Genomic DNA, 22,217 nt, shown 5'->3' with positions numbered 1-22,217 from the left:
CTGTTGTCTCTCAAATCTGTATTACATATAATTTAGGGCATCTTCTGTGGGAAGACAAGGATGCAAACATACATTAGAAATATTATGAAGGTAGTATTTCTGTAGAAAAACCAATTTGAAAGAGGTTGAAAGATCACAGAGACTTCTAGCATGGGAGACCTTGGAGAAGGCGATGATATTGAAAGAATCTGGGGACACAGTGTTAAGCACAGGTTCATGATGGAAACAAGGAATTATCTTTGAACTCACTAAGGTTGACATGTTGAGATTCCCAGGTGGAGAGTCTCAAACAGTGATTAGGGCTGGATTTATATTTGGGAGTCACCTGCACAGATTTATAGTTAAAAATGTTGGGATATATAAAATTACCTTTGAAGGACCGTAGAAGAAGGACAAAGACTGAGTCTTGAGAATTCTCTAATTTGGGGTTGGAAGGGGAAAACAAGAACTGAGAGGGAGAAGGGAAGGCAGAAAGTTCCTGGTGTCCTGCAGCCACAGAGGGACAGGAATTCAAGGTGATAGCAATTTCAAATCCTGGGACTGCTTGAGCAGCAGTTAAGGTCTGTTGGGTTTGGCCATAAGGTATCATTACTAATCATCACAAGGAAAATTTTAGAACAGTTGTATGGGATACCAAATTATAACACTAAGGAATATTCAGGAACTGAGGGTAGTGAGCATGGACTGCTCTGAAAGAGTCTGGGAGAATTAAAGAAACTAAAGGGCAAGGTAATTAAATAATTTAGTCTGAGAAGCTGCAAAGGTGAAGAAAAGTTTTCTTAGAATGTAGGAGATCTAAAGGCAGGCTTGTATTTGAGATATGAAGGTATTTTGCATGCTTTGATTATATTATTTGGCTAAATTAAATATTCTGAAATGGTGAGTTCATGCAGTGAAATTGGAGCAGATGCATTAAAAATTGTATTAGACCTTGTGCTGTTCTGGTTTGTTCTAGAAAAATAACATAATTGCATATCTATTACCCAAACTGGAATGGCAGACTAGTTCCCCTAGTTGTGGTCCATTTTACCTGCTAGAGATGGTAAATTACCCTGATTAGACAGAAAGTACTCATTCTGGGATCCTGCTAGTGGTAGTGAAAAGGATAACAAAGAATTTATGACATTACATTGTTATTCTAGCGTGGCAGTCTGATCATATCACTATAAATGGGCCCACAGCAATGTCCATTTCCAAATTTGGTTTAATGACACGAGAATTACTGACTTCTATATCTGGCTGGAGCTGGGCAATATTCTCCAAGTCTGGTAGAATGTGTATTATATACAAATGAATGCATGTGTATATGTATATATGTACACATATACATATACATGTAATAACTATTAGTTACTGAGTGATTACTAGGTTGCAGGCATCATGAAAGTTGGATTAAAAATATCATCTATAATCATCCCAGCCTTACAAAGTAGAGAATATTATCCTGTTTTTACAAATGAAGAAACTGGAATTGTAGAAGTACATTGTCCAAGGTCACACAGCTATGAGGGATTGCCGATGGGATCTAAACCAAGTTCTGCCTTGCCCTCTCTTTCTGCTTTTGGGATATATAAACAGGAGGACAAACATAGCAGTCGTGTATATTTTATAAGGAATAAGAGGAAGTTATTGCTGGAAATTGTGTCCTGAACTGCATTGAATTCATGGAGTGACCTAGTTTTTCTTCATCTCTTATGGGACTTGTTGCAGAAAGTTGGAGTTGGAAGAAACTTAAGGAACTTTATTTCTGGAAACTGAGGCCAGAAATTTGCTCAGCATCACCTAGATTATTTGCTGCTGAGCCACAATCACAACTGAACCTTTTGTGTCAAAGTCCTCAGTCTATCCTAGGCCTACATTGAAAAGTATGAAGAAAAGAGAGTCTATGGATTTCTCAGTGATTTGCTTTCATCATTTAAAAGTCTTCTTAGAATTCTGGGCTTCAAGAATTCTTGTAAACCTTGTGTGCCTTGAATTCATGTGGATTTTGTTTTGCTGGAAAAGTTTTCTCAGTAGAGTTCTGCCCATTATGTTTTTGACCAATATTTCATTTTTCTTTTACAAGCTGAAAGATACTAAGGCTCTAAGGTATATGGTGTAAAAGCAGTTGTTGAACTAAAGAATGATGGCGTGTCAAAATGATTTATATGGTCAATTTAATTGGAAATGTTGCCATTAACATAAAACCCTCCACTTGATACAGGCTTTATATTCCTATTAAATAAGAGAGAGTAAACCTCTATGCATTATATCAGCATCATGCAAAAGATGATCAAGTATTTTTTCTATATAATAATATTTTATTAAAGTATCACTACTGGCGATAATCCTTAGGGTAGTTTATGTTTATCTAGAATAAAGTCACAAAGCTTTTCAAAGAAGTTTTAGCTTCTTCTAAAAACTATCATTGGTTTGCTATATAAAGCACTCCTGCTCCTTCCACTGAGGCTAACCTTTAGAAATAGATGCTGCAGAGATAAAATACCACCTGGGATATTTCTCCCTTTAAGCAGGACAGTAATTATAAAAGGCTTGGTGCTTTTGTAAGTTTATTTTAAACATTCCTTAAAAAGTAGGGTTTGTAATTTTCCTTCAGGTTACAAGCTGACATTTTGAAAAAGAAAAAAAAAATTTGTGGAGAATGCAGCACTTCTGTGTGGTGGCAGCTGATAATTACCATAGTGTGAGTGGGGCTTGATATAACCCAGGCATTTTAAGAAACATGGCTGATTACAATGCTTTAAGAGTAACCCAGTTTGGGAATTTTGCTTTGTTAGGCAAATTGAACTGTCTTGCTTCACCAATCTCATCTTACTTCCTTCTTTTGCTTTCCAAGGAGTCACCTTTATGTCTTCAATTGCAAGGCTCTTCTCAAGAAGAGCTATGTGTAAAACTTAAAAATAAAATGCAGAAAATCTAAAGGGAAAAAGCATGAAACTTACCATGAATATGCCTTTGGAAAATTTCACTGTGCAATATCATTTTGCATCATTTAAGATGTTTACATGGGTTTTGTTTGTCTCTTTGTTTTAGATAAAGTAGAAGAATCGTTCTGTGGCTAATGTCAAAATAAAAAAAAATGTTACACTGTCTTGGCTTAGATATATGCACACCTAGGAAACTCACAAGAGTTAATCCCAACATGTAGGAGAAGTGAAAGAAAGAAGATTTCACAAGAAAAGAAATTAGAAACATGCTAAGGAATATTTTTTCTATTTCAGTTATTAAACATACACCCTTTTATAATTAATTATACATATTAGCAGCCCAGATCTGAATGCAGAAATAAAAATAAATGTGTTTATGTGTGTTTGTGTGTGACAGAGCATGTTGCACACACACAGATGACTATGTGAATTACCTAGACATTTCTGAGCACCTGTGGTTTGAATATTGGTTGAAGATATACATTCATAGGACAGATTGTAGTAACTGCTCTTTCAATAAAGAGCTGTTACTAAGGCATTATATTTTATAGAATATGTGAGGTATTATTTGCTCCAAGTAAATACCCAGTTTTAAGCATTCAGCCCAAGAAATGTCCCAAACCTTTCCTTCTGAAAATAGCTGAAAATACTTGCAATCAGGAACAGATTCAGGTTTCGTGGCACCAAAGCCCCCTTAAAAGAAAATAACACAAAACTATAAGATCGGATCAACTGCTTGGAATGAGTCTTGAGGGGTGTGGAAGTTGAACTTCATTTTCTTTGTGTTAAGTCCACCTCTACTTGAGAAATATTCTAGCTTTTACAAGACCAAGATGGAAACCTACCACATTTGGTGATCTGGTGTTCCTCCAGGGATCACCATGATATTTTTAAAGCAGAGATAATGTTGCCTTTATTGATCACTTTCCTCCAACACCAATCATTCATCTACCTTAATGATTTTCTAACCTCTCTTCTACCTAACTCATACAGATATGATCGTACTTTGTACCTCTGTCACTTTTTCAAGCCTACATCTCCAATAAATACTTTACATTGTCTTGGGTTACTGTAGCATTAATTTAGTGTTGCAGGCTGAAATATGCCCCTTTCAAATTCCTATAGTGGAGCCCTAAAACCCAGTACTTCAGAATGTGACTGTATTTAGAGATAAAGCCTTTAAAGAGGTAAGTAAATTAAAATGAGACCACTAGGGTCAGCCCTAATTCAATCAGCTGGTGTCCTTATAAGAAAATAAAATTTGGATACACAGAAGAGATGCATGTATACCAAAGGGCCATATGAAGAGGCAGCAAGAAGGCATCTGTCTGCAAGCCAAGAACAGAGAAAACCAACCTGGTTAGCACCTTGATCTTAGACTTCTAGTCTCCAGCACTGTGGGCGAATACATTTCTGTTGTTTAAGCCACTAGGCCTGTGGCATTTTATGGTGGCAGCCCTAGCAAACTAATACAGTTAGCTAGAATTTATTAAGTAAACTGTCATTAACTAATATCTTCTTCACATCAATATGCTTAAGAACAGCACAGAAACTAAGTGCCCATCATATATACTAGTTGAAAGAAAGAACAAATATTTGCATGCATGCATGTGTGAAAATAGAGTAGATTTTAACAATAACTTGTGAATAAAATTCATCTTCCTTTTTTTCTTCCTTTGGTCAGTGTTGACTACCGGGAGAAATTGTAGTGATGAAATAAAAGTAATGTTTCAACATGTCTTACTGATGATAAAATATACATTCATTGAGTTCTTCTACTGTGAAAATTTAAAGAAATAAGAAGTACCCAAAGTTACCTAAATGTATCAGGGCATGGAGCTCATGGAAAACATACTTTTCACGCTGAAAGTAGTATCTACAAGCTGAAAAAAATACTTTTTATATGATGTTGTACAGTGGGCTGGCTGTTTACCACAGGCCTCATATGTTGCTATCTGAAAAATGGGAAGTATCCTTGGGTATTATAACCTATATGGTGATATCTTTCTGAAGAAACCCTAGGAAAGCTAGTTCCTTCAGCCCACACAGATTATATGACTAACCTTTCAGAAAGCCAACTTCTCAATTTATAATCAGTTACCAATTATTATCTTGTGAGTGTAAGAATTCATGAAAACTAATTATGGCCTATGTAGCTGTTTGACGAAAGCATATTAAGAGCAAAGGGAAAGGGTTGCTCCTAAAGAGTCTCATCTAGCTAGAAATGCTTTTTGATGAATTGGTCTTCTATTTTCTAGGGATATTACATTTGGATTGGAAAGACTGTTCATTCATCCATTGTACTGTTCACTTCCTTTTTAAGCATTGTTTATTGAGCCACTATAATGTGTCAAATGTGCTAGGCATTAGAAACACAATGATGAATACTGCAGACATTGTCCTTGCCTGCATGGAACATATATTTTAATTATCATAGTTTCGCTAGTGGACTGCATTTACTATTTCCATGAATTAACATTTTTCTTTCCTTTGGTTCAGTAGTGCTGCTCCTTACTTTCTGTGGTGATTCTTTCTATAAATGCTTACCAAAATATTGCATGCATCTAATAAAACCTTTTATGGAAGAATGTATAAAAGTTTTTCATAACAGTTTAAAGCATTCTGAATTGAAGGCTCTTTTACACTGTCAAAACTTAGGCATCATAACACAAATCAAAGTGACAGAAAAATCTGAAAAGTATCTGCAAAAAATCCACATTTATTTTATAAGGGTCAGTGTACAATCAAATATTGGGGTCTATGCATTCTTCTACCATGCTAGAGTGAATCTTTAATTCTCTAAATGCAGGGAAAATATTCTCATTTCTCTGGACCAATATTTGATCTTATACTTTCTCCTCCTATTCACACCAAATGAAGTGAAATTTGGAGTTGCCTGAATTCTATGCACTCATGCCAAAGACGTCTATTCTTCTCATGACTTCCTTGCCTACCTAGAAACTTACTAAGATCAAATTGTCTAACTGATGAGCACAGTCATAGTTCTTGAGGTTCACACACATATAAAGTAATTTGGTTTGTATTAGAAGAAAGGAAGAAAATGTCCAATTTCAAGCAACCTTGTATTTTCTGGGTTGATTCTATAGATTTTTATACAAGGAGTGAGCTTGTGAAAGAGCTGCCTGAGGTGGAAACATATGAAGGCAAAGATCTACAGAAGTGGCTCTTTATCTAACCATATCACCTCTCAGAAGCCATGACCTCTGTGAATTTGATAAAAGGAGCTGAATGGCACAATAGCCTGGAGGGTACAAAAACTAGACATCTGAAGAGACTTTCTTGTTTCAAGGATATACCTAATAGACTTTAAAAATATTCCTTTAGTGGAGAATTTAAAGGAAATTCCTTCCTATTATGAGGTTCACGGTTCCTTAGGAAGGTCTTCCCTTTGTCATTTTGGGTGACTTCAAATGTAATATTGTGACATTATCTCTTAAAGAGAGGCTCTTCCTTTGGCTTGCGAAGAAATTAGATATTTTAAAAAGACCAGTTCTCTGCTTTTAAACACTACCTACTTGTACTTTCCTATTGGAGGCTGAACTAACATTTAAACATGTTATCATGATGCACATAAATACTGTTGGCAAAGCTTTTATGGCTACCGATGACACTATAAAAATACGCCTTCATTTTAAGAACTCTAGAGGATTTGTACATCTGCATAAGCTCCAGAGTTCCCCGCTTTGTGGGGGAAGATCTGATGGGGAAGATGAGATCATTATCTACTTCTATCCTTGTTTAAATTCGTAGGAAGCCTGATTGGAAAGTAGTTTTCCTCACTATAGTTCTGCAGTACTCAGTTTTATTACCCCCACAAATCTATTATACACATATTTGTCCATATAAAAGAATTTTTAGAGCCATCATTTTTAATCATATATGTTTGGTGTAATATACCTTTCTCATATATTTATATGGATAAACATTTTCTTTTGGTTCCAAGTCTTTCCATTCTAGTTAAATATAGATTGAAAACATGCATAAATAGAATCATTTCAAAGGTCTTTGGTCTCTCAATTTTTAAAGTTTTACTTCCCCATAAGGCTGGAGAGTCCTGGTCCAGGCTGGACCCAGGTAGGTTTCCACATTTCACGCAGGCCTCTTGCTTGCTGTGTAGTGTGACTATAACCAAGCCCCTGGCCTTCTTGAGACTTTAGTCTTCTTGCCTATAAAGTGAGAGCTCTTTAAGCTCTTCCAGTTGTACAAGTCCATGACTTTCTTTGAGACATTTCCAAGATATACAGCTGCACACTGTACGTGATTTTATTTCTCCTGCAGAACAATTAAGCCCCTGCTGATAGTGACTTTGCCATATTCCTTCCTGAGGATTCTTAGAGGTTTTATAGAGTATAGCAGAAGTTTCAGATGTTCATTACATCTATGATGAAAGAACTCAGATTCAGGGGAACATAGTCTTTGGCTCACTGTCATTTATGGATATAGTTTGATGAATGTAAAAGAATGAGCTCCCACTCAGGTATGGTTTTATGAGAAACTTCTTATGGTGGGATAGAAATTCATTCAACGTTTGGTCAGACTTAACCTTTTGAAAATGGGATAGGGAGCAGGACTGTTTGGTTTTAATATATCTATTTCTACCTGTATTTATAAACAAAATTCCACATGAGAACATTTGAATACTGCATATTAGGTGATTATTTTCCTCTGTTTATGCATTCAGCACTAATTTTAGGTACTTGGACTACATCAATTAAAAAAAGATCACTTCCTTGGGTCTTATGTTTTTTGAGGGAGAAGGGGATGCTGATACTTGACAATAGATGTAACATAGATATAAAATTATATATCTATATAATATAGTGTGGTAAATAAAATGTGAAAAAGGTAGAAGAGGGTTAAGGGGATTGTGATGTTAAAGGAGACTTTTATGATTTTAAATAGGATTTTCAAATAGGTTGCGTTGGAAAGGTGATATTTGAGCTTGAAGTAAGTAAGTTAGTGTGCTGTGTGGATATTTAGAGAAAAAGTGTTCTAAGCAGAGGGAACAGCAAATGTAAAGGTTCCCAAGTGGTACAGTGCCTGGAGTGTGTTCAAGATATATCAAGGTACTAGGGTGATGGCCATGGAAGGAACACAGAAGAGACGAGGGCAGATCACTTAGGGCTTTATGCTGAATGTTTCTCATTTGCTTCCCCAGACCCAGATTCATTCATTTCTCTTTGCCATCCATAAAAGCTTCATACTGTTGTTAGCATCAGAGTAGCACACCATGGATACATGATTTTTAAAAATGCTCACCCTCACCTTTGTAAACGTTCTGTTATGGTTTGAATGTTTGTGTCCCCCTAAAGTGCACAGGTTGAAACATAGTCCTCAACGCAAAAATATGAAGAGGTGGAGGCTTTGGGAGCCTATAAGTTCATAAGGGTGAAACTATCGTAAATGGAATTAGTTTGTCTTTATAGAAGACATCTCAGAAAACTCGTTTTTCCCTTTGTCATGTGAAGATGCTGCAAGAGGACAACATCTATGAAGCAGAGGAGAGTGAGCCCTCACCAGACACTGAATCTGCTGGCTCCTTGATCTTAGACTTTCCAGCCCCAGTCTCCAAAGCTGAAGAAATGAGTTTATGTTGTTTACAAGCTATCCTGTCTATGTTAATTTGTTACAGTAGCATGAATGGACTAAAGCTTAAATTTTCCTTGATGACCAGTTTAATTATGTCACCTATTTCTTTTTTCAATGGCCCTAAATGATAAAGGCATTGAAGACCATTGTAAGGATGTTGGAATTTATTCTGAGTGAGATGGAGAGAGATACAGCAAAGTGGCTTCTAGTCCAAAAGTATCACCCTGGCCTCTCTGGTGAAAGTGATTTACCATAATCCAGGTAAGAGACATGTCATCTGGCTATATAGGCCAATTGTTCTGAATTGATATCAATCCTAAATGTATCTCACACCTTTTTTTTCTTTTGTTTTTGAGATAGTCTGCTCTGCTGCTCAGGCTGTAGTGCAGTGACACCATCCCAGCTAACTGCAACCTCTGCTTCCTGGGTTCAAGCAATTCTCTTACCTCAGCCTCCCAAGTCAGAATTACAGGTATGTCACCATGCCTGGCTAATATTTTATATTTTTAGTAGAGATGGAGTTTTACTGTGTTGGCCAGGTTGTTCTCAAATTCCTGACTTCAGGTAATCCACCTGCGTTGGCCTCCCAAAGTGCTGGGATTACAGGTGTAAGCCACTGCGCCTGGTCAGAAAACAAACTTTTATCATGGCCTAAAGTTCAAGATGGCTCTTCAGAAGTAGTTTCCCCATGCCAGTTTTGGTTCTTTTGAAGTGAATGCCATGTATTGCTATAAAGATAGCTAGTGATTATAAATAGAATTTTAAAAATGGAATTAAGTGCCTATGCTTTATAAAATGTCGTTCCATTTTTTCTTCATAGGTCTTTTGCTCTCTTTGTGAATAAAATGTATTTTAAACATATGTTTCATTTTTCCAACGGAAAGTTTTGAATGCCATATGCTTTTTTTTTTCTAGGCAAACTGTTTCAAAGTTAAGAAGAATGAGATGGTAGGTGAGGGAGGAGCAGATATTAATCAAATATTACATAAATGCGTATCAAATTTTAAACTGAAAAGAGCCATACTGGAAAGGTACAGGAGCGTTGAAAGGCTCTAATAAGAAGATCTAGCCTAGTCTCAGGGAATTCTGTGAAGACTTATCTTAGAAAGCAATGTGAGTTTTACCATAGATAGAACTATGTTCTACCTGGAATAGCAACAGGCACTTTCACCAAGAATAGGAGTTCCTCACACTTGCTATAACCAGAATTCTTTTAGGAATTCTTCCACTTCATTTATTTGAAACAAATAGAGGATACTTACTAGTTTGATTAAAACAAGTGAGGTAGATTCTTGTCTACTTTCTCATGACTGGGTTGTATCCCTGAAGTTTGACTTATGTTGGGGCCACTCTTATAGAGCCTGTGTATAGTTACGTGTGTGACTTATTTTCCCCAAGTAAACCATGTTGAGTTTCAAGAGAAAGGGATGGAATTTCCACATGTTGAGTATGAGCTCTGTGTTAGGCACTGTTCCAGGAATTCAAGTGCATTTGCTCCTCATCTTTTCCTCACAGCCCACATCTAATCTAGTCTGTCAGCACTAGTATGAAAAATATATCCCCAATCTGACAACCTCTGCATTTCCTCTTTCGTTTAACCCACCATCATCTTAAATTTAGGCTTGTATAATAGACATCTAATTGGTCTTCCTGTTTCTACTCATGTGCCCCTATAATCGGTTCTCCATATGGCAACCAGAGTGAAGTTAAAAAGTTAATCAGAACATGTCATTCCTCCTATTCAAAGTTCTCGAGTGGTTTCCCTTTGACTTGACAAGAAAATGGAACTCCCTACATAGCCAACAAGGTCCTGGATGATCTATCCTTTGATTTTTCACCTGTCTTGTATTGCTTTCAACCTCTCACTGTAATCTGGCCTCTTACCATTCTTGGTAAACTCTAAACAAGTTCCTGTCTTGGAGCTGTGGTATTTGCTGTTGCTTCTGCCTGTCTATACACGCTCTTCACATAGATTATCATGTAACTCGTTTCTTCTCCTTATTCAGGTTTTTCCTCAGATTCTCAGAGGAGCTTTCAGTTCAAAATGCTGAGTGCTACTTTCAATCCTTCATCCATGCTTTCTAATCCTTTACTTTATGTTTCTTTAAAGCTCTTACTACCTTCAATGCAATGTGTATTTCTTTGCACATTTTTCTAGGCTATAAATTCCATGCGGACACAGACATTTTGTTTTAGACCAATTCATATTCTCAGAACCAAGCATGTTCTGGTCTGTAACACTGCACTATAAATATTTCTGGAATAACTGACGATGTATCTCCTTCAAACTCTTTGTTTTTGATGATCTTCAAAGGCAAGCACCAGACATTTAGGACCACCCCAGTAGAGTTGTATCCTGTCTTGTATGTCATCAATACAGTAGACAATTAGCAAGTATTTTTGGAATAATAAATAAATATGGTAATGAACATTAAACTTTGTAAATTGCCAGTGAGATGCAATACACTACCATAAGCAAGTGACTGGTTTTGTTGTTAGACTGGGCTGTTTGACTTTTATATCTGCAACTTATTATGTCAGATTGAGTAAATCACTTATGTCTCTGAACCGGGTCTCCTTACCTAAAAAATTAGGCTAATAATAGGACTAGCCTCATGGGGAGAATTGTTTTGAGGATTAAATAAAATGAGAAATGCATGCAGCATTGAATCTGCATGTGTTGTTAATAAAATAATCCTCCAATCTGGGTTAAGTGTCCTCCTCTGCTTGCTAGTAGCCCCTGAGCTTTCCTTTGGCAGAGCAATTATCCTAGTCAATATTTTTCTCTTGATGTGTCTACTCCCCTCCAAGTTTTAAAATGTGGAGGGTAAGAACTTAACTTTATTAATCTTTAAATTGCCAGAACCAGTACATGGAAGGTCCTCAATACATCTGTTTTGAATTGAATAGGACTGAATTAGAGGTAATAGCCTTTATTTCAGAATCAAGACACTGTGATATTGATCAATGTCAATTTCAGTGAATCCTTAATAAGTATTGATGAGAGACAAGCATCTATCTACAGGTATGTTTGCCAAGTTATTAACAAAACATATTCTAGATAAGCTGTAAATGTAGGGTCTCAAATGTGGTAGTGGAGAAGACTGAATGAGGAGGAAGAGAGCAGCATCTATTGGAGGAGAAGTCCACTTGGTGTAGACCTTGTCTCTTTCCCTGCCACTCCTGGCTTTTGCCAGAGCCAACTTCCTAAAAGCTCTGGTTGGATCTCTTTTATCAGCTACTAGGTAGAGCTGGTTGTGTCAGTTGGAGTAGTGAAAATTTCTATTCAACTTATAAATAGTTGAAGAGTCTGTCTTGGTGAAATGTGAAATGAGCAAATATTCCATTTTCTCCCAGGAAGGTGGACTATGATTCAGTGTATGATGCTGTATGTCAGCCATGTCCAGGCATCTGTTCATAAGGCTGCACAGCCATAAGATATTCATGTGAACATACCACACAAAGTCTTAGCCTTACCAAATAATGAGCATTCTTCTCCTGAAGCTTCCTCTCCTGCTGGAGCTTCAGTCTGCAAGGTCACTCTGTCAGAAGCAGAACTGGACATCATTTCCTTTAGAATTGGTGGACTTTGCAAATACGGAAAAAAAGTGATGCACTAAGCATCACTCAATGAAGCCCCAGGAAACTTTATATTCTCTTCTGTCTATCCTGGCTGGATATCAGATGGTGTGTGTGTGTGTGTGTGTGTGTGTGTGTGTGTGTGTGTGTGTATTCCTTCTTAATAGCTTTGCTCATATATTCAGGTTATTATTCCCTGGTGTCTTTAATTAAAAGATCTGAGAGAATAGAAATTTGTTAGAGTGATATTTAGTTCTGTCATACACAATTATTAGTATTAAAGGAAATATTACTTCATAGGATAAATGAAGATTTGTAAGTAGCCATTGTTTCTCCTTTTTAGTCTTTGACTTGGAGGATCTCTGGAATCTTTATAGTAGACAATAGAAAAAATATATATATGGCCGGGCACGGTGGCTCACGCCTATAATCCCAGCACTTTGGGAGGCCGAGGTGGGTGGATCACGAGGTCAAGAGATTGAGATTACCCTGGTCAACGTGGTGAAACCCTGTCTCTACTAAAAATACAAAAATTAGCTGGGCATGGTAGTGCGTGCCTGTAATCCCAGCTACTCAGGAGGCCGAGGCAGGAGAATTGCTTGAACCCAGGAGGTGGAGGTTGCGGTGAGCCGAGATTGCACCACTGCACTGCAGCCTGGGTAAAAGGAGCAAAACTTCATCTCAAAAAAAAAAAAAAAAAATATATATATATATATATATATATATATATATATATATGTATATGTTTTGGAATCAGGTATAGGTTCAAATACCAGGTCTTCCCTGAGACCATAAGTGGGATACCTTAGCTTCTCTGAGCTGTATAACAGGGAGAGCTAAGCCCTGGAAAGTTCTTACTAAATGATATCGCATGCCCAAGGCATCAGGTACCTGTACTGTGTACAGTAGGTGTTTAGTAAATGTTAATTCCTTTTCTCCTTCAACTTTCTCAGAAATGGGATCCTCTTCTTCTTTGTTGACTCATTTGAATATTGATCATTTAAGTTTTCTGATTGCCCTTCAGGTTATACCCACTGTTCTTAGGACAATGTTCAAACTCCCTCACATGACCTTTTTTAGATTTCTTGTGTCCAGCTGTACTCCTCATCCACTGGCTGCAGATGCAACTGTGGTATTTTGGATAAGAATTCAGACTTGTAACCTTTATTAGTTAGATTCAAATCCCAGCTTTGCCACTGACTGCTGTGTGATCTTGGGTTATTCACTGTCTCTGTGGTGCAGTTTTTCTAACCTGTAAACTGGGGATGGTAATAATTCTTATTTTGGGAACTGTTATAAAAATTGAATAAACATTTTCATGCAGTGAGCTTATAACAACTGTAATGAGCTTGTAACAGGACATGACATATTGTAAACATTAAAAAGAAAAACGTAGTCTCGCAATTAAGTGCGAGAACCAGGTGTGGACTCAGAATGGGGCAGGGTGCCCACAAACAAGAGGCATAAGAAGATTGAAAGCACTTTATTACCCTTCAAAAGCTGACAAAACTGAAGAATTCACGTCTCTATATAAAGTAATATCACTGCAACTTCTCCTCCTCCTCCTCCTCCTATGTAGAGTGGGTGAGTTTAGTGACAGACTGTTTTGGAAGGAGCTAGAAATATCAGTTGGAAAAATGCTTGGCAACCACTTTAGAATGATTATCTGACTTTAGGAGAAAGAGAGAATACTGAGGTATTCCTCTTATCCAAATTTAGAAATGTCATGAAGGCTCAATGAATCATCCCTCAGAGGCTTTAAAAACATTTTTCCCAAACTAGGCGTTGCCTATTGCTGGAAGTTCTGAACCTCAGGATCACCCACCAACCCCCAAAGAAGCTACCCAGTTTGGGCAATTACAGGATCTGCTTCAGGATTTTGTTTCCCACACTTTGGTGGACGTTGTGACTGGTTCTCCAACCTCCATCCCACCCTTTGGATCCATCTAAATCAATCAAGGTAATCTCATCCACCTTGTCAGACATGAGCTCAGTATGGGCCTGTGCCATACAAGGAAACGGATTTGGGAAAAAGAACTCAGCCTTTCTCTCCTGCTGGATGTGAACAGCAAAGCATGTTGCTCTGATTGCTGCTGGCAGCCATTTCAGGACAAGGTAACCAGCCATAGGATGAACAATGCCCTGATGGGCAGCTTGGAGAAATGGGAGGAATGGACATGATTGAGTTCCTGCAGCTGCCCCAAGTCTGTAATTCCTCTTTTGCATTTACTAAATTTCTTTATCATTAAGTTAGTTTAATTTGGGTTTCTGTTATTTGCAGACAAAAGCATTCTAACCAAACTCACTCATAACATGTCCCTACACTGCCTTGTAGGCAGTTATTTTATGTCAATGTAGGTGTCCCTATTAGGTGGTGCATAACTTGAGGGCAGCAGTCATGTCCCATCCATTTTTCTTCTTTTAAAACACTTAAAATAATGTCTTCCAAATAGTCACAATTTTACTCTTTTTGATAAATAACAATGTTGAAAGCAATATACTCTGACAGCTTTTTGGCCCTTTTTAATAGAGCAGTGAAGCCTCTATTCAAAAACAGAATTTGCTTTTTTGATCTATAATTGTAAAAGCCAATGCTTGGTAGAAATGAATAAAATCATAGTCTTTCAGGATCCTTTAGTGTTGTTCATGCAATTGTTGGACAGAAAAAAGCTTATCACAAATTAAATCATTGAATTATATTATCATAACGTGCAACCAAGTACACTCCCTCTAGCTTTCCCTCTATCAGGACTAATTTCAGGCATCTGTTTATAGAGTGAAGATGAATTTTATTGGTGACAAATGCACTCCTGCATTAACAAATTAAGTGCATTCTCAAAGGGGAAAAAACAAACTCAGAGAAAATTGGGTTGTCTGTTCTTGAAGTCTAAAAAAGGACTTCTGTCCTCAGGGGACAGCCAGCATTTTTGTAATCACGTAGAAATGAAAACAAGTGCCTCTTGGGTATAACATTAAAATAAATTAATTTTGCTGCCTTATTCATAATGGCTAATGGCAAATTGTGGGTGTTTATTTCTAGACTCCTCTTGCTCATAAAATCAGGTTTCCTTATGACCTCCTTCTTACTGAAGATGAATAGCTGTGTCAACTTATGGAAGATGAAGAATGTAGTCCCTGTTTCTGCATTTTGGGCTTATAATAATAGGTCAGTGGTCATTGGGACTATCAGGTCCCTAAAGCCTCAGGATCTTGAATTAACATCACTAGAACATCCTCCTCTACTTTCTTCTCAGTTGTTCTTGGGATGTAAAATGTCATCTACACGTTGGAGAAATGCTGCCTTGTGATCAGATTCTGGAAACAGCTGTTATAATTTCCCTCATTTTAGCACAACTTGTGGTCATTCTCACCCCATCTTGGGTGCTTTCACCTATCTTACACTCGGGTTTCCTTCATTTGTTCTTCCCTGATTAGCCTCTGTCTGCAGGTTCACTCTTCTGAAATCTTAGAAAATTTACTCACCCTTAAACATTTCTTTGGTGCTCTCCAAGATGGGTGTGGAGAGGCATCAATCCATAGCAGGTATAGGTTAATATATATAGTAGCTTCCAGTTCAATGGGATGGCTGTGGATTCGCATTATTTTCCAATACAGAGTCTCATAATGTTAAATACTTGACTTTCATGATGTTTAAAGTATTGGAGAGGTGTGAATGGCCTCGGCAATTGACACAAGAGTCACTGAGAGATTCTCAAGACTGGCAGTTCTTCCCGGAATTTTACCAGCTGGAAATCTTATTTTATAAAAGAAATGTTGCAATAATTGATGGAAACCCTAACATTTTCTTACAAAAGACGCATTTGTAAACACATAGCTGCCATGTGACCACAAGTAGATTTGTACAAGTCTGGAAATATTTTGAGGGCTCATAGATATGATTGTTACTTTTGTGTTCCCTTTGATTTTTTTCTAAATTTATTAAGTGATAGCATTTGGCTAAGAAACAATACTATCTAAGCCTGTTTTGTAAATAGCCCGTGTCCAAATCACCCAGGGTAAATAGTTCTTTCTATCGGGTTGATTGCAGAATATAGGTTTGTTTGCTTTTTAATCTATTTAATTACATTGGACCTGTCTGATGGAATAGTTTTTATTTGCAAGGCAGAGTTATGCCTGGGAAAAACCAGAATAATCACATTTACAGAAGAGATTTGGGACAAAATACTAAGCTTTCGCTTTGAACTGAATCTCCCTCTTGTCAGCTAGAAAATGGCCGAGCTGCAGCTAAAATGTTGGATTCTTTTGCCTTGTCCTACCATGGGGCAGAAGTAAGGGGTCGAATATGAGAGATGAGCCTCACAAGGAAAAGATTCTTATCTGCAGAGCTATTTAAGCAAGTGTAGGGTCATGTGTCATCTGATTCAAAAGAATTCTTTATGTTCCAAGGAGAAACTATTATTTGTTAAAAATACTAATATGTGTCTTGAGACCACTTTTCTGACCTTTAGATTAAATTTTAAGTAAAGATTATGGAAAAAGAAGGTTGTCTTTTCATAGGATATTTTTGCCCCTTAATTAGTTCCTGTTAGTTTTAAAAATGATTAACCATTTTACAAGACTACCCAAATGACAGACTGTTTGTATTAAACACATATTGCAATTTATTTTCCCATATATAATTAGAAATAATCATTGCTGCCAGAATGTAAAATGATACGTCAATGATAAGTAGATTTATAATAGCAGCTGCACACAAGAAAAGGCATAAAATCACCTGAAGCTTGTAATTATATCTCTCTCCCACCCCTTATATTTAGGTCTATGCCATCTTAGGTGGCATAGACCTTAGGTAGTCATTAAAGTCACATGAATACTAGTATTTATGCCAAATATATAGGTATCCCTTGAGCATACGCTTTTTCAATATTGAAAAATATCAGTAACTGAGATAATTGGGAGTACATTTTACCAAAACGAGAGCTCTCATCAGGAATCTTAAGTTATGTATCATCTTTGTAATTTGTTGAATTCAACTGAATACTCACTCTGTGGTAAATACACTATTAGTCACTTTGGAGGACATACTAAAGAGTCACTGCTTGCTTCCCTTCAAGAGAGTTACATCTCTGTTGGAGGTGGAGACAGGACAAAACAGAGGAAGGAAGAACAAATGATATCACATCTGTCTAATTTTTCTAAGTTGCATAATTTTGAGAGTCTAAGTGGGGTAGGAATTTGGAGAGAAGATATCAGGAGGGATGTGTAGAAGATGTAAGCTTGAGCTGAAGTTTGAAGGTTAAGAGAATTTGTAGATAAAGTTAGGTATCAGAGACATTTCTCAATATTTACAAGTGTTTTGTGGCTTAGTTTTAATTCGATTTTCTTTCTATTTTCTGAGCTATGTTACATTTGCTTATTTAACCAGCACTATCTAACCTTTATAGATAACTACATATTGCTTTTAAGATTCAAAAGAAGAAGCATAGCCCCCCAGTGTGATCTAGGTGAACCATAGAAAATAGAACCATCAAGCTGCTTGGCAACAAATACATGGTAAAGAACTTTGCTGTTATCTGTATTTTAACTCCATTAGTACATGGACTATATGGCACTAACCTTCCTAGCATTTTCTCCACTCGCAACTCAGGAAATATTGCACAGTAGGTTGAATTGTTTTTGAACAATCCAAAAACTTTTACTGGATTAACTTTTGGGCAAAATGTGGCAAGCCAACATTTTGGGTGAGTTATTTAACTCAGGGTGAGTTATTATTTATATAAAGCCATAGAGTTTTACAAGTATTTTTGAACATAACATTTTCTATTTGATAGTAAATGTTATTTTGTTCTTATTGGCTAATTATATGCTTTTATCGGCAAAACAAAAATTGGGCATTTTAAGTCAGTCACTTTATTGGAGTTATTTATGCAAAATATCTTAATCCAGTCTTGTGTAACACTATAGCTAGAGGCTAAGTATAATTTTTTTTTTTTAAGGAAAGAGAAAAGGAAAGAAAAAAAGGAGTGAAGGAGAGGAAGAAAGAGGAAGAAAAAGAGGGAGAGAGAATGGGAATGTTGCTTTATTCTAAAAATGGGTATTAAAAACCTCTTTTATGCCAATAATTGTGCTTAATAATGGCCGATTAATATTTCATTTAAACCTATGAGTAGGTGTGATGTGGTACTGACAAGAATGTATATTTTGTGTATTTAAAGTGGAGAGCTCTATAAATGTTTATTAAGTTTACTTGTTCCGGATATGAGTTCAAGTCCTGGATATCCTTATTAATTTTCTGTCTTGTTGATCTATCTAATTTTGATGTTGAAGTCTCCCACTATTATGGTGTGGGAGTCTAGGGAGTCTAAGTCTCTTTATAGGTCTTATGTATCTGGGTGTTAGGATTGTTAGCTCTTATTGTTGCATTGATCCTTTTACCACTATATCTTTGTTGCTTTAAAATCTATTTTATCAGATGTGAGAATTGCAACTCCTGCTTTTTATTTATTTATTTTTGCTCTCCATTTGGCTGGTAAATCTTTCTCCATCCCTTTGTTATGAGTCTTTGTGTATCCTTGCATGTGAAATGTGTCTGGATGTAGCATACCATTTGGTTTTGGCTGTATCTTTTGATTGGGGGATTTAATCAATTTAAATTTAGGATTACTGCCATTTGATGTTAACTGGCTGTTTTGTCCATTCATTGATGTAAATTCTTCATTATGTTGATGCTGTTTACTTTTTGGTATATTTTTAGAAGGCTAATACTGGTTGTTCCTTTCTATGTGTAATGCTTCTTTCAGAAGCTCTTGTAAAGCAGGCCTGGTGGTAATAAAATCTCTGAGTACTTGCTTGTTCATAAAAGATTTTATTTTTCCTTCAGTTCTGAAGCTTAGTTTGGCTGGATATGAAATTCTGGGCTGAAAGTTTTTTTCTTTAAGGATGTTGAATATTGGCCCCCACTCTCTTCTGGTTTGTAGGGTTTCTGCTGAGAGATCTGCTGTAAGTCTGATAGGCTTCCCTTTGTGGGTAACGTGACCTTTCTCTCTGGCTGCCCTTAGTATTTTCTCCTTCGTTTCAACCCTGGTGAATCTAATGATTATGTGCCTTGGGGTTGCTCTTCTTGAGGAATATCTTTGTGGTGTTCTCTGTATTACCTGGGGTTGAATATTGTCCTGTTTTGCTAGGTTGGGAAAGTTTTTCTGAATAATATCCTGAAGAGTATTTTCCAGCTTGGATTCATTCTCTTCGTCACATTCAGGTACACCTATCAAATGTAAATTAGGTCTTTTCACATATACCATATTTCTTGGAGACTTTGCTCATTCCTTTTTATCATTTTTTCTCTAATCTTGTCTTCTTGTTTTATTTCATTAAGTTGGTCTTCGACCTCTGATATCCTTTCTTCTGCTTGATCAATTCGGTTATTAAAACGTGCATATTTCACTAAGTCCTCGTGTTGTGTTTTTCAGCTCCATTAATTCATTTATATTCCTCTCTATACTATCTATTCTTGTTAGCATTTCATCAAATCTTTTTTCAAAGTTCTTAGTTTCTTTATATTGGGTTAGAACAAGTTCTTTTAACTCTCAGAAGTTTCTTATCATCCACCTTCTGAAGCCTATCTCTGTTAATGGAACACAGTCTCTCCATCAGGCCTTGTTCAATTGCTGATGAGGAACTGTAATTCCCTGTAGAGGGAGAGGCGTTCTGATTCTCAGCCTTTTTAGACTGGTTTCTTACCTTCATTATAAATTTATCCATCTGTCATCTTTACAATTACCACCTTTCTAATTAGGTTTCTGAGTGGATGTCCAATTTATTGATTCCCAGCACCGGAATCTGAGCAACCCACTGTGCCAGCCAAACAGTGGCGTTAAGATTCATGGTGCTTTTCAGCCCAGGAATCTCCAGTCTGGCTTCCTTCTTGAGTCCGTAATAGGCGACTCTGCCTCCCCGGAGCTCCAAACGTCAGTCAGAAGGGGAACCAGTCCTGTTTACTCTGCACCAAGAGCTGCTGCGCTGAGGCACTGGCAAAACCGCTGTGCCGGCCACAAGAGTCTTGCTGGTGACTTGTTGGGCTCCTCCACTGGGAATCTGGTCTGTGAGTGACAAAAATTCATCTGAAAGTGTGGCGTCTTCGATTTTCACTGGGAGCTACAATCCCGAGCTGTCAGCGATCAGCCATCTTGGATCTCTCTGTGAGGCTAAGTATAATGACTTAAAATGCTTTATGATTTTGATACATGCTGACTTATGTCAGGAAAATACATTCCTATGAGAGTCATTATGATTAGAGACTAGTGGCCCTTATTCTATCTTTAATCTCTCGGTAGTCCTTGAGGTCTTTTGGGGGCTATTCTTCATGGGAATAGTGCCTCCAAGGTACCTGCTCATCCAGATATCGCAGGGCAGTGAGGCCTAAAAAGGTTAGATCCTAAACTTCAGGGTAGACAAAATCGTTTTTGTGAGAGCAGCAGATCAGGGCATATGCACTTTTCCAGCCTCGTAGAGCTATATAGAACCTAGAATTCCTGTGCTTCTTTGAGGGGACAATCTGTAAGGAGTACTAGGAATGTAAACTCTTTGTGAATCGGCACAAGTGTTTTTATGGTTCCCATGACTTCGAAACCACAGCTTATGTTTGTCCAGCTGTTCAATGAGAATCAAATGAAAAATATGTTTTTATTGTAGGCTCCTGTATAATCACACCACTTAGACCTATCAGGATGGCTTGATATTGGCCTCAATCATATAAATAGTATTATAGGAAGTAAAATAACATGGAACTAAATAAGAAATCATTGAATCGAGTCAACAAGTAACATAGTACTGCTAAGATACTATGTATTATGGGCAATATGTGAATAATAAAAGAAGAAAATTTATCCTCAGAAAAAAACTTTAAAATCTAGTAGGAGACATTAGGACAAGTATTTACTCACTGCTATCAAAAGAGACAGAGAGCGAGCTATGTGCTTTGAAGTTATGATAAGGTCCTTGAAGAAGGTAGAACTATAGAAGAGAGGTGTGGGGGTGGAGGGGGAGAGATCTCACTTCTGACTTGGGAACATCAGAAAAGGCTTCACAAAGGAGGAAGAACCAGAAATGAAACAAAAAGGGTGAGGAAAGCAAATGATGTGATCTTATGATTTTGCAATCAATTTTTAATTTAATTTAATTTTTGTCTGTAGAGTTCCATTCCTGAGTTTTGTTAAAAAACAACTTTCTTTCCCTAGCAAGCAGACTCAGAAAAAAGAAAAAAAACTCCTAAAGGGCTATAAAGTAATGCTTGGGTCGGGTAGTATTGCCATCCAATAATTTGCTGGTCACTGAGTATAAAAATAAGATACAGATTTGTATGCTGTGAATATTTAGCTACATCTGATGCTGATCATACTTTAAGAGGGAGATAAAAGGATGTCTGTGTATATTGCTCATTTAGTTAACTGTGAAGAGGTTTGTGTTATAATTACCTGTTTCATTGGTTACTGTCATTGAATCCTTTCATGCTGGAGTAGTGCTGCTGCTGCTGCCCTTTGTGTGGAATGATAATATTACAAGGCTTGGAAAGGTCTTGCACAGCCCTTTCCCTTATGTTGTAGATGTCCAAACTGAAGTCCAGAGAGAGGAAAGGTCTCATCCTTTGTAGTAGAACTCGGATGTTAACTCGGTTTTCTTGCGCTCAGTTTCCTAGAATTAATTCTACTGGGCATAAAATACATCTTTCATAACGTTTAGTATATCTACATGTCTCTCAACTACTGAAATCTATAGTATGTGTAGTAATTGTAGCAATTAAATAACTTGCTAGTTTGATCTGCTTTGTTCCTCATAGACTACTATGAACCAACAAATATATTTCTGAAATAACAGTGTTAAAGACATTGTAACACTGGTCTTTACATCTTATCAACAGATTTAGATATGCATGAAATAGTTTTGCATAATGAAATTAAGCTTAAAAATATTCTTGAAGTTCTAGGAAGGCCTTGATATAAAGAACCAGGCTTCAAATTTCTAAGAACTCTTTCTATTTGAAGTCAGTCTCTCTGTCTCTCTCTCTCTCTCTCTCTCTCTCTCTCTCTCTCTTTCTTTCTCTCTTTCCCCCCCGCAGCCCCTCCTTATCAGAGCTTTCCTTGG

General features: G+C 37.0%; 2 long non-coding RNA genes across 3 annotated transcripts in view; both read left to right on the top strand.

Moving 5' to 3' along the window:
- The window catches only part of LOC144577639 (uncharacterized), a 38,572-nt gene extending 29,777 nt beyond the window's left edge, over window positions 1-8,795 (top strand). The window contains exon 3 of the long non-coding RNA XR_013521957.1: window positions 8,671-8,795. This is a non-coding gene — a long non-coding RNA (uncharacterized LOC144577639). The remainder of the gene's footprint in view (window positions 1-8,670) is intronic.
- A 55-nt stretch (window positions 8,796-8,850) lies between these two features.
- Window positions 8,851-22,217, top strand: part of LOC118144285 (uncharacterized) — a 28,579-nt gene continuing 15,212 nt past the window's right edge. The window contains exon 1 of one of the 2 annotated variants that reach the window (XR_013521956.1): window positions 8,851-9,009. This is a non-coding gene — a long non-coding RNA (uncharacterized LOC118144285). The remainder of the gene's footprint in view (window positions 9,010-22,217) is intronic. The other variant, XR_004728932.3, reaches the window with a different exon arrangement.

The sequence above is a fragment of the Callithrix jacchus genome, chromosome 9, assembly GCF_049354715.1.
Source record: "Callithrix jacchus isolate 240 chromosome 9, calJac240_pri, whole genome shotgun sequence".
NCBI classification, from domain to species: Eukaryota; Metazoa; Chordata; class Mammalia; order Primates; family Cebidae; genus Callithrix; species Callithrix jacchus.
The sequence above is the reverse complement of the archived record's forward strand: the minus strand, read 5'-3'. Positions and strand labels throughout refer to the sequence as shown.